At 35.8% G+C, this 17,320-nt stretch overlaps 1 protein-coding gene and 1 non-coding gene across 2 annotated transcripts in view; one reads left to right on the forward strand and one right to left on the reverse strand.

Annotated features, from left to right (window-relative positions):
- The window catches only part of LOC132703280 (facilitated trehalose transporter Tret1-like), a 154,851-nt gene that overhangs the window by 21,729 nt on the left and 115,802 nt on the right, over window positions 1-17,320 (forward strand). The window lies entirely within an intron of this gene.
- LOC132704230 (small nucleolar RNA U3) lies at window positions 15,852-16,055 on the reverse strand. The gene has a single exon (XR_009619250.1). It is a non-coding gene; the product is annotated as a small nucleolar RNA U3 (small nucleolar RNA).

Here is a 17,320-nt window from a genome sequence, read left to right on the forward strand (position 1 = left end):
GAGTTGGATTTTGCAAGCACGTAAACAAAATCTTCCCTAAAGTGGATGGACACAGATCCAATTCCTGTGCTCGATGGCGGATGAACTCATTCGGGTCTTCCTCAATGGACGCTCTACAGCAGCAATAGCTTCTTCTGTACTCACCGTACGGCGCCTCTGGGGATGCGAGTTATCAATAAGAGTAAATGTGGTGCGAAAACATTCCATGGTTAATCGAATTAACTGCTCTGATGGACGATTTTGTCGACGGTAAAATGGATGTAGTGCGCTATACGTATTTCGCACAGAACCATTATTTTCGAAATATCTAAAATTGTACTATTTGCAAGCATTGTCCAGGCGTGAGTCTTTTCATGATGAATTACCAAACCAAACTGGGAATAAATCACTTGACAGCTGTTAAATCGGTCGCCATCTTGAACAGTAATGACAACTTAAAGTTCTATACATCGAAAAAAAAAAACACACATTACAGTAAGGAGGAGACTGCTAAAATGAAAGAGATCCTCTGAGAGAAACAATAGTCTAATAATATACGATTTATGTCATGATACCCATACTCTAGAATTTAAGGTACGCAAAACAAACATCGTGCACCAGGGTCTTTAGCTGATACGATAAGATACCAGAAAGGGTTACGTTAAACTTCAACTTTTGCCTTTGCGTTTTTATATTACAATATATTATTATCAGTATTATTATTATTAAATTGGTTTTGTTATTTTAAAATAATCCGAACCTTCCAGATTTTTTATAATACCTGAAGTTGTTAAAGTACGCAGTTAAAACTTTCGGTTGGGCATACGTTGAGCCCAAAATTAACTTTTCTCAGTAAAATCAGATCCGAACAGGTGAAATAGCGTGTGTATTTTAGTCCGTTTTCTCCCCTCTTAGCAAATACTAGCCAATAATTTAAATCTACATCGGAAAACGATAAATTAGAGAAATGGAAAATTATCCGCGAGGGATTTGAAGGAGCTAGAATTTACAGACCAATTTGCAAAGAGAGGGAGAGAGTAACATCGGAAAGGTACGAATAAGATTCTAAAGCCAAGTTCTGATTATCTGGGGGTATTTTTTATCATGATGAATCAAGCTACAGGTTATTCTACCAATTTCGGAGGAAATAAATATTTGGGCTTTGGGCTGTTCATTAAACTGAAAGAATCACACATTTAATAATGAAACACGTTTTTCAAAATCTAAAGTAAACCTTATTTGGATAGAAAGATTGCGAATTGAATTTTTCCAAGATGTTTGTATCAAAATATTTCGATTTGTCAAATTAACTCATGTCCTTAATTCAAAACTTACTATGACATTTTTTTACATATTCTCAAATTGAAGATATTAACAATTTTAATTCTTTATGTAACCCTATGTAGACCACGTGATCGCTGACTATTAATTTATTATTAAAAATATAATAGTTGCGAATGAATAAAAAAAGGAAGAAGAGTTTCAGGAGCAAAGAAACATTTTCTTGTGCTTTCTATAAGTATTACTAATAAAAAACCAAAATAAGCTTAATTCTAACTAAAACTAAAAAGTTGTTCTTTATTGGTGAGGTAAGGTAAGGTATAAAAGGTTATTAACTAGTTCCTCTAAACGACAATTTATAGAAAATAGAAAATGCTATTATGGGATCATCAATATGAAAAAGTTAAAATTTAACACACAATATGTTACATATTATACAGGGACAAACAAACATTCTTTTATATTTTCATCTTAAAAAATTGTTCAACTATATTTAGCATAAAAGATTTTAATATTTAAAAAAAAAATACAGGTTTCGAGTATTTATTTCAAGCAAATTATTTACTCATTTTATACCACATTATAGTGCGGATATTACTGTTAAACCTGTGTTCTTAAAATGGTGGTACAGGGTTTTATTCCTAACTTTATTTTCATGCGTTTCGCATCTCTGATGAATATGATGAAAAGTCAATATTTGTTTCTACTCCCGTCTGTAAAATACCCAATTACCCACCGATGTAGAGTGCGGGAAGCGTCACTTTACCACGTCAGTTTCGTTTCCCATGAATCCGAGCCACTTCGGGCATTTCCGGGATTTTACCGCACCAATTTGGGAGCAATCGGATGTTTCCGGAAATATTTTCCACCCTTTGAATTTTGACGTTTGTCAATTCTTACGGTCATGTCAGTCAATGTATTCGTGTTGTTTTGCGAAAATGTGACCAAAAAGTAACGGTCGCAGAAAAAGTATAGTATGCAACACGTTCGGTAAACTTTTTAACTCACTCGTATATTAAAATCTCGTTCCGTTCCACTCCACTCGTGTCAAATAAACTCGTGAGTCAAATGACGTTTACCGCACTCGTTGCATAATATACTATTAAAAATATTCTCTACAAGAGTCTGAGCTGCTTATTGATCTTATGGGATTTTTTCTTAGAGTAGTATATTTACAGAATTTCTTGAGCTTCCCCAAAACATTGGTTAGTGAAATATAGTAGATTGCGTCTCTTAAACATCCAGGCGGCTCAAAAAGCAAAGAAGGAGTAGGAGCTGGAACCCAGAACAAAGTTTCTATTCCAATGGGTAAATTAGCCACAGTGTTCCAAGCTGAGATCTCCATAATTAATCATTGTGCAAGAGAAACAGAAATATTCTATGCTGTCATAAGGCATTAGACCAGATAACAAGTCAAAATAAAGTGACCTTTTCATGGGTACCAGGCAAGAAGGCCACAAGCGTGACGGAAGCGCTGACGGTAGCCCGTGAAGGTTCGTCAAGAGGTGTGATCGGACCAGAGCACTTCGGTGGGGTGGTCGAACCCGTTGCAAAATCAGCCATCGCGCAATGGTTGGGAAAAGAATCCCGGCACTAGTGTAGAGACATGCCACTGCAAAGACCTGCCTAGGAGTTGGGTAGAGGTCCATCGACCAAATTTGCAAAAGACCTGCTAAGTCACAAAAGAAAGGCCGTAAGAATAATGGTAGTTGTATTGACGGGCTACTGCCCTATTAAAAGTCATCTAAACCTAATGGGAATGGAAGAAAACACTGAATGCAGATTCTACCAGGAAGAGGACGCAATAGCCATTCGTACATAATACGTCAGTGTGAAGGCCTTCCGAGAGTGCGTTTCCCTCTGCTGGGAATAACCAAATCAGAGACAATGAGCTACACCAAAACGGCACTGTCAAAGTTATGTAGTCTGGTCGAAGAGACGAACCCGGATAACGCTTTATAGATCTGGAGAGAGTCACAATAGATCCTCTGGGTCGCAGTGATGGGCAGGCAGATGGTTAGCTCTCACAATCTGGAATTTGAATCTGAATCTGTGTGTTTTTTTTTTTTATAGAAAACAATGTGAGCTTAATTTTACTGCCAGATAGTCAACATAACTAGCCCATGTGAGTTTTTGTTGAAGAGTATTTTTGCAAGACAAATACAAATCTTCTGGGTTCCTCCTAATTCGGTTGTTGATAAAGCAAACTTGCTGACGGTTCGCCAATCATCCTGTTGATTTCCTCAGAGCTTAATTGAAAATCTGAAGCTCAAAGTTTACGCCGCACTTGACACAGAGAGTGATACGGCTGTTAGATATCTCGAAGGATTATCCACATACACGTTAAAAACTGTTAACGACAGAAAAAATCCTCGGGGTGTGTCTCCGACAGTCAGTTTCTGGCAACAATTGCTATCCGTCAGATAAGTAAGATCAGGTCTACTTCAGAGGAGTTCCTCTAACGCCTTTGTTAAAATGGATATTATCCACATTATCAAAACAACGACGCCAAAAGCTCGCGACATGTCAAAAAATAGCTCTAATAATTGTTTAAAAAATTGAACATATGGCAAACTACTTGATTTCTGTCGATTTCTGTCTAACAAAAACCATTTTGGATTTTGTAGTCTTACGCGACGGCGAGACATTAGTCTTCTCTGTGTCCTTTGCCTGCCCTTTGCATATATTGGAATTATTTTAAATATTCTTAGATAGACCTCTTCGTTAGAACTATTATTTATGAATTTAAAAAGGGGATCAGCTTAAACCTGTGCCGTCTCCCTAATTACCGTACCGGATATACCATCTACTACAGATAAATTTTTGTTACAGATTTTGTTATTAGTGTGAAATATCTCTAAAGGATTTGTGGGGAACAAATAGAAACATCGTCCTCTATTGCTTCTGTATCGTGCTTTTTCAATCTTACCATTCTTTTTGATGACGCGATATTTCGATTATTATTTTCCAATATTCTTTAATAATATTTTTAGAAAACGAAATCTTTGTGATGTTTAAATATTTTTTGCCATGACCTTTTTATATTTTTTATAACAAATTGTGTGGTTTTGATTTTTCAATAGTTTGCTTCAGGCGTGCACTTCTTATAACAAATGAAAAAGTCTATTATTTCTCTTTATTTTTATTTGGTCTCTTTTTAATACTCTGCTAAGGGGAACACAGTCATAGATAAAAAATATTATTAGTTAAAACATTTTTCGTAAATTTTTATTGATATTGAAGTTTTGGCAAATTATACCTTTCCAATCTACTCAGTCTTTTAAAGACTTCCATAGACGATGCGTCAAATTTCTTTTTTAAAACAATTGTGACTGCGTTTGCTTGGTATATGCGAAGGCATTATAGAATGTCATATTCCATATGCCATATTCTTTAAAAATATGTCTCCTTGTAAACCACTGATTTAATATAGCCCCAAAAACAAAAATCCATTGGATTTAAATTCGGACTAAGTGGTGGCTATGCAAGAAGCGGGCTTCACCTAATTCATGTATGGGAAAAGTTTAATCACTTTATTTGTTATAACCAAAACATCAATCAATCAACCATCAAATCTATGAAGTGATGTAAAAAATTTAAAAGCGTCGCAGCATCAAGATTTGGGAGTAATTCATATGGTTCTAGTACATAATCAATTACCATGCGTACTCACACGTTTATTCTGAATTCATACTGAAAATGTCTTTGCCATATCAAAGGAGGATTTTCTAACTCCCACGAATGTCTGTTAATAAAATTAAAAATACCTCTACGTGTAAAACTAACCTCATCAGTTAATAATATATTCTTAACAAAACTAGGATCTTTGTTTTGCTGGTTTCGAACAAAGTAGAAAAAATTATTCTAGCTGGCAGATCAGAAGGCTGGACTGCTGTGAAATGATAGGGATAAATACTTTCTCGTTATATTGTTCTAAACACTAATGCAGAACTTGGACTAATAGCAGCACTTAACCGACAGATATTTGTCTGTGGATCAACATACGCGGCATGGCAAGGCATGAACAACTTGTCGCCGAGTTTGGACAGGTTAAAAAAGGTGATTTAATAGAAGTACCTAATAAAGGGAAATTAATGTGAATATAAACACGCTGAATCAACTTCAGTGCACAAAAATCGAGTTTGAAGGTTATAAAAGGCTCTGCAATGAACTAGAAAACCCTGTGCGAAACCTAGAGGCTGCCATAGAAATATTTAAAGGACAAATTTGATTAATTCGAAAGTTAATCCCACATAGATGAAATGCAACGTTGCCGAACTTGCAAACGCAGTAATGTTCAGCCAATAAAGAAAGGTACAAATAAATCACAGCTGACTTCAAATAGTCATATTAAAAAATTAATCAATCATCTTCAAGTACGAATAATGTCCCAAAAATTGCCATTGAAAATGTAAAAGCTGCAGTTTTGCGCTCTCAGTAATCTCAGCAAATGCATGAGGTTATACATTACATGATAGCGTTTACAAGTACTTTCAATATACAGAATCTGCAAGACTTTCTGACTTTAAAGTTTCCCAAGAACATTTTTGTATGTAAAGCCATAGATGGGGAACTCATTATTCATTCAAAATAGCAGTGGATCCTGAAATCAAGAACAATGTGCTAGATGCCAGTAAATGTCCTCAAAGTATCTTGGAAGCGGAGTATTTTTTTCGAGACCGCTCGTCGTACCATAGGAAAAGGGGTGAGAACAAACCGAAAGAAATAAATTGCAGCGAGATCTACAGGAGGTTCTGAAGTTAGTGTATTCTATAATAATATTCGGTCTCTCAATAATAAAATTGATGAGATTCAAATACTCACAAGTGAAGACGATTTTAATGCTGTGTGTCTTACTGAAATGATCACTTATGACAAAGTTATTATATATATACAACCCAAATAATTATAAAGTTGTCAGTACCTATTGCAGACAAGCTAAAAGTAACGGTAACAATATATTTAAGAAATATTCTATTAGGTCTGTAATGAACGGGCTGCAATCAAACTGATCGAAGTAGATATTATTGTGATTATCATCTACAGATCTTCAAAAATTGGAAATGTTCATTTATTTTTAGAAAACATTTCTATTTTATTTCAAAGGATTGCAAACACTAAATCCAAATATATCATAAATGATGATTTTAATATAGATATGCCTGGTAGTCTTAATTTTCAGACTCTTGAATTTAAAAATATATTAGAGTCCTTTAATTTTTGTATTATTATATCTGAGCCTATTACTAAAACATCAGCAACTTGCATTGACAATCTTCTAAACATTTTAGGGTAAATTGAATTTATAGTAAAAATTTTTGATTACTATTTATCAGACCACTATGGTATACTGAGGTCTATTACAGTCTCAGATAAGAAAAGAGAATGTAGTGAGGCAAATGGGAATTATCTGCGAGAAAGCGTTATCGTCTCTCAAACAAGATTTACAGCTTTATGATTGGTCGTCTGTTATGTCATTGTAAGGTGCTGAGGAATTGTTTCATAATTTTTTTTAACTGTTTCTGCACAAATTTTACTGTCATTTCCCGGAGAAAAAATTTAAACAAAAAATGTCACTGAAATAAAATGGTTTAACGACGAGTTTCGATATATGAGGCAGAAAATTAAAGCGGTAAATATAATTAAGAAATCGAGAAACTGTGCAGAGGCTAGTGAGTTCTTAAACTTGCTGAAAAAGGATTATCGACTATCTATTGAGTTGGAGAAAAGAACGTCAAAACCAAATTTCATTGAAAATACAAACAAGGGAAGTTGGCAGCTTATTACCTCTCACCTAGAAAACAAAAAAGAAAAAATCCAAAAATCAAAATATCAGCTGATGATCTTAACAAAAAAGACAATCTCAGCAATAGCAGACACGGATCGTAACTCTCAAGGATTCCTTTCAGTCTTTTTTTATGTACCCCACAAAGACTGACTTGTACAAGGTGATCCAAAACTTGAAAAACTCAAGTAGCAGAGATGGATATGGGTTACATGTCAAGGTTATTAAATGTGTGGTTGAGTATGTATTACCTGTATTGACTCTCATTTGTAATAGATGTTTTGAACACAATGTATTTCCTGATGCGCTAAAGTTTGCAAGGATAGTTCCCCTACCGACAAAATTTAATGGCGAGAGTGCAGACAATTTGCGTCCTATTGCTGTCCTGACCGTATTTTCCAAAATCTTTTAGACTTTGGTAAAAGAAAGAATTGTATTTTGATTAAAATCAAGTTTTTGTGGAGAATCAGTTTTAGTACCATTCGGGCAAATCAATATTGAAAGATATTATAGCGATCCTGGAAAATGTTTTGGAAGCTATCGATGGTGAGCTTATTTCTAGTATGACCTTGTTGGATATTTCGAAGGCTTTTGATTGCGTTACCCATCAGTTTCTTGTAACCAAACTTGAAGTTTACGGTATAAGGGGTGAAAGTTTGAACTTTTTTAAATGTGACGGTGATGGTTCCAAACCACAATTTATTTCTCTTGGGGTGCTACAAGGCTGGGTCCAATCCTTCCCCGTATATTTATTACCGACTTAATTTGGGTACAACCTTAACTGACGCAGTATCTGCAAGGCGATTGTTGATGTAGAAGAGTGGTTATGTTTGCAAAATAAGCAAGAATAACCTTAAGTAAGTATTTTGCTTTTGCTTTAAATATGAGGGAACCTAAATAATTTGAATTTATATTAATATCGTGTTCTTTAAAATCTAGGAGAGAGTCGGAATAACAACCAAAATTAACAGCTCTTTCAAGTCTGTGATGGCAGAATCATCTGCGAAACATATTTCTCCAATATTTTTTATGTACGATTTAATGATTAATGATTTATGTTAAATAACTTGTTGATGTATACAAATATCGGACATAGCGGAAGTCATAGTCTATACCTCCTTTCTGACTAGCAACATTTTGTTTGTAAAATCCTGTGTTCTTTCAGAAAATTAGTTTTTAGGCAATCAAATGCAACTCCAAAGGATTATATTGTCTTTTTATATTTGCAATAGGGGGGGGGGGATGTACGAAGGACATTTTAGAACTTGCAGTCAAAGGAATCTGAACATCTTATGGAAAAGCAATGGTTTACAACATTTAATAATGCAATGCATTGTATTTGGTGTTCAGTAAAAAGTTTTCTATAACAACAATGAAATTGGTATACATTTCGGGTTAACGCTTGAAATATCAGGTTTGGTACACAAATATTGAATAAATGAAATGTAATTTTCACCTACATATATTAGTTACACATGCTTAGTTTTATTTTATAGTCCAAGTCACACTGAGCTGTTGAGAGTTAAATTAATACGCATATTCTTGTGGATATCGAATGTTTTAGTTTGGCTGTTTCGTCAACTATTTAATATAAAGGCGTAAGAGCGCGGCCGTTGCGTGAGTCAGTTCAAGAAAAGTGTATCCATCTCTTACAATAAAATATATTGTTAAATTTATTTTTATTACTAAAACCTCTTACGTTATTAACCTTTACTGTTTTTTGAACACGAATTTATTGTAAGAAATAAGAGATCTCTCTGGTAAATTTGTCAAGATATCTTGCAAAAAATGTATATTATAGTTATATTATATGGGTATTATAGTTTTTTTATTGTTAATAGTTGGTTGTTTTCGTCAATCTAGACTACACAAATTTTATTTATTTTATAAACAAAAAATAATTTTTAAATACGCAAGTTAAAAAATAATTAGCTTAGGGTATAGTCTTTCTCAATATTCATCTTGCTGGCTATTGCCTGCTATTATGGAAGTTACCTTCCGACGCCAATAAAACTCGGGTCGTAAAGACGTAAAAATCACGTAAAAGATTGTTTTGCAACCAATTTTCAAAAAGTTAGGACTTGTATCCTCATGATAATCCAAGCTTGAATCTTTAATATTCTTTGTAGAGTATCGAACCATGTTTCATCAAGTGAAATTATGGATCTGTTGTTTAATCTATATCTTTTAATTTTTTGGAGCTAATTAAATCTCTAATGTGTGATTCCATTACTATTTATTTGCCTTTTGTCTATTTTGAGGTACCTTAATCCCATATTATAAACAAATCTATGGAGGGTGGCACCGCCTATTATTATTGGTTTCATCTTCTTCTAGTTTCTTTTTCAGTTTAACCAAGGTAGGAACAACTTCACTTTGATTAAGATAATATATTTTCCTTCTTAATAGGTCCTGATCACTATTGTCTATACGGTGAGGTCGAAAGTCACTATGTTGATTTCTTTTCTTCAATGCGCCAGTGTTAATATCCTTTATCGACGATATGGGCGTTTTTGAAAGCAGACAGGTTTCTTTTTCGAAACGCACAGTAAAAACGATTATTCACTCTGTCACAAATGGTCAACGCTCAAGAAATGTATCAGAAAAAAGAAATATATCTGGCCAACTCCTGCTTTGCCACTCAAGTAAGAATAACTTTTTTTGTAAATTACTTTACCACACAATACCACCAACAGAATAGGTAATAACCTCGATAAAAAAATTTTGGGAGGGTCTGGCGAAAGCCGATGAAGATTTAGACAGACTATTAATGAAAGTTATTTTAACAAATTTAAAAGATGGTTATGTTGATAATAACCAACCATTATCAACATTTTATGATAAACAGGCCAAGGAGAAACACTTGGGAGGAATTTAATATTATGTGCAATCTCCATCCGCATCAGTCAAAGCTTGAAGTCTTCGGCTCATGAAGAGCTATGAAATTTTCGTCAAGCGACAATTCTTTCCATACTCCCTGTATCCCTTGCTATAGCTCTTCGCTGCTTTGAGAAATAACATTTCTTCGATACAGCCGATTCACCATTATCCCATTTTCGATTGGGTTGAAGTCAGGATTCTTTCTTGGCCATAGCAAGGTTTCAAGGTTGGAATTTGCAGCCATTGTGTAACAATGAATGCAGTATGGACAGGAGAGATGTTTTGTTCGAAAATATAATTATTTCTCGGGTGAAGCTGTTCCACACCGGGCATCATAACGTTCTGCAATATGTCCCTAACTAACAAAGTCCCAGCTCTATCCGTCATAGCACTCCTATTCCTCTGGATGAAATCCATCCCCATACATTTACCATGCAACTGTCGACAAACCGATTCTTGAAACGCTGATCGTACACTTTCATTTTACTTTTTGAAAAACTTTAAGATCTTTTCATCTGAAAATATGAGTCTATCCCAAAACAGCTGCGCTTACGCTTAATAGATTAACACGAAAATAAGCTGCGTTTGCTTCTGTTGGCTAGTAAGTGCTGCATTTTTTAAGACACGATGCCTTAATTCTTCGAAAAACGGTGGCTTTACTGCCCGGAAATTCCGACATAATTCTTGCTTTGGAAAGGATCATGCTCGACTATCCGAAGGAGCGTCTGATCTTCTTGAAAGGAACTGTTTGTCTGCCAGATCTCCTTGTCTTTGCAAACGTTTCTTCTTGTCAATACCTTTTATTAATGGGAAGAAACATTGAAATGTTAAGCTATCACTGATAAGGGCCTCTCTGATCGTATGTTGAGCTATTTTAGGCTTTCTTTTATTTTCTAACGTATTTGTGACAACGCTGACAATTTTTTTTATTTGGCCGTAACAGTATTAAAAATATGAAATCAATGAAGTACATAAATGAAATTTTTTATTCTTGGTCAAGATCTGAAATTTCAATGTCGCTCTGAGAACTGCCTCCAAAACTTACAAGTTCATCCAGGTTGTCTTGGAGATTTTCAGCGGACATTATTTCCTTTTCGGTTTTTCTTAAGACATATTGATCCTTATGACTCCTGTTTTCTTCAGCAAAATGTTGAAATGCTGACGAATCGACATGTTCGGTATTTTTGAAATTGCCACGTATCACTCTAATTGATTTCATAGCATCTCGTGCAACATCTATCGTGTACTTCGCAGCTGTTTCTTCAATTTCATATTTGTCATACTCATTTCAGTATGTGTCGGCAATTTCCAGCGGCTCCGGTCGTCAAGAAAATCTTTTTTCGAGCAACCAATCATGATTCTTTAATTTATAACAATAATAGGAAACTTTATCCTTAACAATTAACAACACTTAATAATTCTTGTTCATTGTTAGGTAACTTGAGAATTAGGAACTCCTTAAACAATTGCTTCAATAATGGCTGTCACTTTTGTAGGCTAAGAAAACTTGGTCGGTGCCAGGTGGAAATCTTTTCTCATTTTTAATCAGGGACCGAGGACGGCTCGGTTGGTAAGGAGTTGACCTGCCAACTCGAACTTCCTGGAGGTTGTGGGTTGGATTCTCACCGGGAGCCTTGGGTGTTATTGTGTTGTCTGCACTTAATCGATAAATACTAATGTGCTGGCAAATTGCCTAAGAACAACTCCAAAAAAAAACAAAATAATTGACCCACATTGACAAAAACTCTTCTAAATATAACAGTTTTGTTTGAGATATTTCCTGATCGACCTTAAATACCTGTATCGTCAATTAATAAAGTCTGTTCGCTTTACGGCCTTTTCACGAAGAGGTAACCTCAGGTGAAGAATATGAAATATCTCCGAATCACTTTCAAAAATATATCTTACTTGTTTTCATGTAATAATATAACTTTTCTGCATTTTGAAACGTAGGTCTATCTAGTGCTTCTAAAGCCGCGTTATTATTATTAACTTTCAAAGTAGGCCATGGACAAACAAAATCCGCGAGCGTCACATTTGTGACATTTTGTTTTTCTTCTTTAATTTGCTCTAAAACTGGTTACTAGACAATTTTTAACCAACCCATTACTAAAAGCATGTTTTTTTCCTATGGAGATTAGGGTGACATAATTTTTTTAGATATAACAAAACATTTTATGTTAATAATTTTATAAAAAAATACTTGGTGGTTGACCAGATTGGTTAATATCGGTTAATATTATGCCCAGGCCGTTCTATTATTTCAGAGAAACATGCATAAAAAAGAAAGGGAACGACAATGAGCTCAAGTACACAGAGAAAAACAGAAACAAAATAAAAAAAGCAATTTATTTTAAGAAAAACATTCAAGCAAAAGCTTTATGGAGATTTGCAAGCGCAAAAAATTATATATGGTTTTATATAACCATAATTCTAAAAATCGAAGGGGAACGAGAAACAAGTAGGAAAATGGTTAATTACTATAATTTGAAAGAAAAGAAAATCAACCAAGAGAAGGAAGTGTTGCAGGAAACAAACGTTTTTAAGTCACCAAAAGCCCTAGGAAAAGCACTGACGAAACTGAAAAACAAAAAGAAGTTAGGAAAAAACAGTTTTACAACTTAAAGTTCCAAATAAAAATTCTGTGGGTAAATCAACTAAACTAGACCAAGATTTAGTAAAGAAGATACAGCAAATTTACTTCACGGATGGCCCCGAAAACCGGGAAAGCGGGATGTTATTTCAGTGAAAACTAAAGAAGACCCGATTAAGCTTCAAAAACGGCACATGTAAATGGCTATACGTGAAGCTTATGCGGTTTATTTTGAGGAAAATCTTGATTCAGGGATCAAGTCGAATTCTAATAGTTACCACCTGACAAAAAATTTACTAAGCTTCGATCTACTCCGCACTGTGTGTTTATAAGGTATTAAATAATTTCCAAAGAGCTCCAAGGAATTACTATTGGTTCTGTGTAACAGCATAAATGATAGCAACTATGTAAAGGGACTACGCAGCAATTGGGAAAATGACATGCATACCTTTGGCATTCGAAACATGGAAAAGTTGCTAAAATTCATTCGGCAGGTCCCAAGTTTTAGAAATAAAAGGGTCTGTAAGAGCGGCTCTAAGTTCCAGCATTTTTCGGACAGTTTCAAATTGATCAGTAGATTAAAGTTGTTCAAGGAAAAAAGTTTGAAACGTTCCAAAACGAAAGAAGTGACGAGAAATCCATGCAACAAGTAAAGGTTTTCACTGCCGTAGCATGGATCTGTAACTGTCATTCTTTTGCTGTGCTTAGTGATATCCTTAATCACAAAAAAAATTGGGTCTGGGTTTTTCTGAAGATAATTATTCAGTTGCTACTCGGCTCTAAAGCAAGTTTACATTTTTCTAATGGGTGTGCGGCACAATCCAACTTGACATTAACAAACCAGTATGGTTCTTGGAATTTCTTCGCAACGTTCCATGGAAAGAGAGCCTCTGACGGTGCTGGGAGTAGACTTCAAAGAATGGTATGGGAGAAAGTCAAAGGGATAAAATCAATAAACAATGACGCCAAATCATTCTACAATGTTGTTAATTCTGCCACTTTTTCAAGGCACTTGACAACCAAAGACTGTGAATGGGTCAAACCGAATTGAGTAACCTGAAAATAGTTGCTATTAAAAAGTGTTAGAGAACCTGCTCATTGTAAATTTCTTACACGCTTTGAATTTAAAATTAAATACATAATTAAGAAAGAATATATATATTACCGTTTTAATTTCGTCCCATCCATACTTTAAAACAATGGGCAAAATTTACATATTTCTAAAAACATTTACAAGTATTAAGTATAAGCTTCATTGTAACTTATTGGATTTTTGCAAACCAATTTAGGAAAATAATTTGAGATTTTTTTTAAAAAGATGTCACGGTTCCGTTTTATTATTACCCTTTATTGGCGTATTTAAGATATTAATTTATTATAGATTAGGACTGCCGTATTATTTGGGCGAGAGTCCTTAGTGAACGTGGCTAACGCCGATTAGCGGCTTAGCGCGGCATCTGTGGGTTGGTAAAATACGGGTTGCATAGTTCCCGAAAATTACAAATTTGGATTTGATTCCTAATGGGTTTTATTTTTCAACGTTATACAAAGCTGCTTCACAGCGAAGCAGTAGATTTTTTTTATCGAAGTCCGTAGTAGTTCTGTTCCGGATTTCCGAAGTATTGGTTTGGAAGTATTAGGTTGGTATTGTGCCTAGGGTTATTTTGTTTTGCTAGTTTTCGATCGGTTCCTATTCTCAGGCCTCGATTCCCTCCAATTTTTTGTGGCTGAGGACTTATATTTAAGGTGGTGAACGGGGTTTTGGGACTCCTTTTTCCTCGATGGATTTGATGGCGGCAGAAGCCTGGTGAAGGTTATTGGAATATTGGTTGGAAATTTCCCGAATTTGAGGATCGAGCCTTCCGCTGCGGCTACTGCGACTTGTTGCTTGGGTGCACAAGTTTCCCGAGAGGGGATTTATCTGCCGTCTAATTCCCGATAGAGACTCCTAGGGGCACACATCGTGGGTCCCCCCGTTAAGAAAACTCTCGTGGCCGAGGTAGATTAACCTTGCTCTAATCTGGCACTGTTTTTTAATTTTACTCTGTTGGGGGGTAGTGTTTCTAGAGACGCTTGTTTTTATTGTGTTTTTTTTATCTTCTCTCCTTCTCGGTTTTTCCGCTTGTCCCGCTTGTCCGGATTTGGTTTTGTTGGATTTGTGGAGCTGTGACCCACTGATTGGCACGGAGTCTGCCCGTGCATTGTCTCCGGACTTGCTTTTGTTGGATTGTGAGCTGAGACCCACTTATTGACCAAGCCTCCGTGCACTGTATACGTATTCCGCCTACGAACACTTGCGCTAGGACGTGGCGAGCGGTGGAAGCCAAGGACGGTAATGCAACGGGGCATGAAACTATGAAGCTTATGAGGTACCGTTAGTTATATGGGATTTTGTTAATGCTATAAGTGACCCTCCCCTGGTGTGACGCACCCGTATGAGTGGCACTAGCCCGATTTATTCGAACATAACCTCTGCTATCGCACGTTGCAGCACCTGTTCTCCGCGTGCGCTCTGTATACCCCTGGTGCACACTTTACTAAGTTTCTCCCACCTTTTAATTCCAACCGGAGGAAAATCACCTGATACACCCGTAATTTAGTTGATTGAATATTGTACATTGGTTTAGCAAGTTTCACCGAATTGGGTACTTAGTAATTTAGTTATATTATTTCCAGCTTTAATTAAATTCATTCACTTAAATTTAGAGTTTCATTTGCTTGCCCTATTTAAGAAGTTGAGCCCACTGCGTAGGTGCCGAGGTGCAGAACAGGCAGAGTTTTTTCGTGATTTGGGGGCTCACCTTGTGCTGTTCAGTCTGGTTCAGTTGCGGTAACCAAGCCGGACCGTAGATTCACAATTCACGTGGCGCCCAGAATTCAACATTTTGTCAGGGCTTGGTGATAGCAGCTAAACTACCCTGAATATCTACGGGTAACCTAGCCGGGTATTGTGGTGGCATTTACCATACGCCCCTGAGATTTTGGCACGTCACAAAGAGTAGACTGTTTTGATTGTTCATCCACACCAAACTTTGAGACTTATAAAGAATAAATTATTCCAAACTATTCATTTCATAGCACTATTATTCCGAAATCGGATTTATGCGAAAAAACAATTATATACTTTTTTATTTCAAAATGTTTTGATAGTTTCATGCTTCTGATACGTCCCATCCATCGCCTTGCAGTAGTTTCGAAGCGTCACTCGCAGATGCACTCCCATTTGCACAAATGGATAAAAATTTTCCCAATATCGGGATTTATCAAACGTTTAAAAGATACAAATTACTTGCACTTCATGCCCCAAGTCACGTATATTTAACTTCAATTCAAAGCATTGTCCAATTTCCGTGTATCTTGTCCTAAAACAGGTGAACGATCATCGTGGACGTCCAGTCAAACCGATATCTCATCGGGAATCATATCTCACGCTGAAGAAATGTGACTACAACTCGTCAGCATGGTTGCGATACTCTATATTTGACTGGAGACTTTTCAAAAATATAATACAGAAATGATCTTGTCAAGTATGATCATGTCTTTCACTTCGTTCTGAACATATTTATGGTTCGCGAGATTACAGTAGTCGGTGGTACGCAGCGCTGGGCCATCTCTCCGCAACTCGAGAAACTAAAAACGTCTGTCGACGAATACTCAATTTTCGGCTATATCTTCCAAACCAGTTCAGAGAGCCGTAATTATGTAGTTCCAGTTTCTGACGATAACTTTCAAAATTCAGGCCTAGATAATAAAAGCTTTTGCGTTTATCGTATTGGTGTGCCATGCCATTTTGTATTTTTCGGTGAGATAGTAGTAGTGGTAATTAATTCTTCATTTGAAAATTGGATTGGACATCATCACTTGATTGATTAAAAGAGAAGTAACTCAACGCGTAAGAGAAATATTTTTGGCCCGAATAAGCATGACAACTGTGAGTTCCATGTTTGAACACAATTTTTTATTGTAATTCTGAAATCTCTCGACTCGTTATCGATCTGATACGGTTTATTCGATTTTGGTTTATGAATCCATTAAAATAATTCCATTACTTTTCCATTACGTTTACGCCCTTATTATTTGGGAATTCTAAATATAGCGCAGCATAAACCGTTAACCCTAGCAAATAATTAGTGAAACAATTAAGGGAACCGCTCGCTTTCCGTTTATCTAAATGCAGGAAATTACGAGCAGTTTTAGTTTTAGATCAATACCACACGTTCGTGGCATGTCATGCCATCATGGGTGAGCGCTCGGGATGTGATGTCTGAATCCATTTAAATTTAGGCCATTTCAATCCGTTTTACCGCCTTATTAATTGGTGCAATGTTGACCTCCAATTTAAAGCCAGCTATGCACCGCGAACGATGTCATAAGGTGGTTTCGCATGGACTATTATTGGTAATTGATCAACAGTCTTACAACTTCTTCTTCCAGTAATTATCCTGTCCACAATAATTCTGGCTAACAATGTTATTCGTAACAGCTCGAAAAAGCCTTGTTGTTAAGGGGAACCAATTTCTAAAGTTTTTTCTTGGAATATGTTTTCCAGTTATCTGTATCTTTTCTGGTTCCGTCGCTTTTTTGCACTCTACATAGAACTTCATCATTATCTTGTGATCAGGTAAGTATGCTAATACTATAAACCAATTTGAAGCATTTGAAATGTGGTTATTCAGAGGACTACTGAGAGTATCATGGACAGAGCATAAAACATTAAGGTTTTGAGACGTACGCGAACGGCAAGGGAATTGTTTCTAATAATTAAAAGAAGAAAAGCAGCTTTTCTGGGTATATATTTAAAA

This window comes from Cylas formicarius, unplaced genomic scaffold, assembly GCF_029955315.1.
Source record: "Cylas formicarius isolate icCylForm1 unplaced genomic scaffold, icCylForm1.1 PGA_scaffold_6__28_contigs__length_40554024, whole genome shotgun sequence".
Classification (NCBI taxonomy): Eukaryota; Metazoa; Arthropoda; class Insecta; order Coleoptera; family Brentidae; genus Cylas; species Cylas formicarius.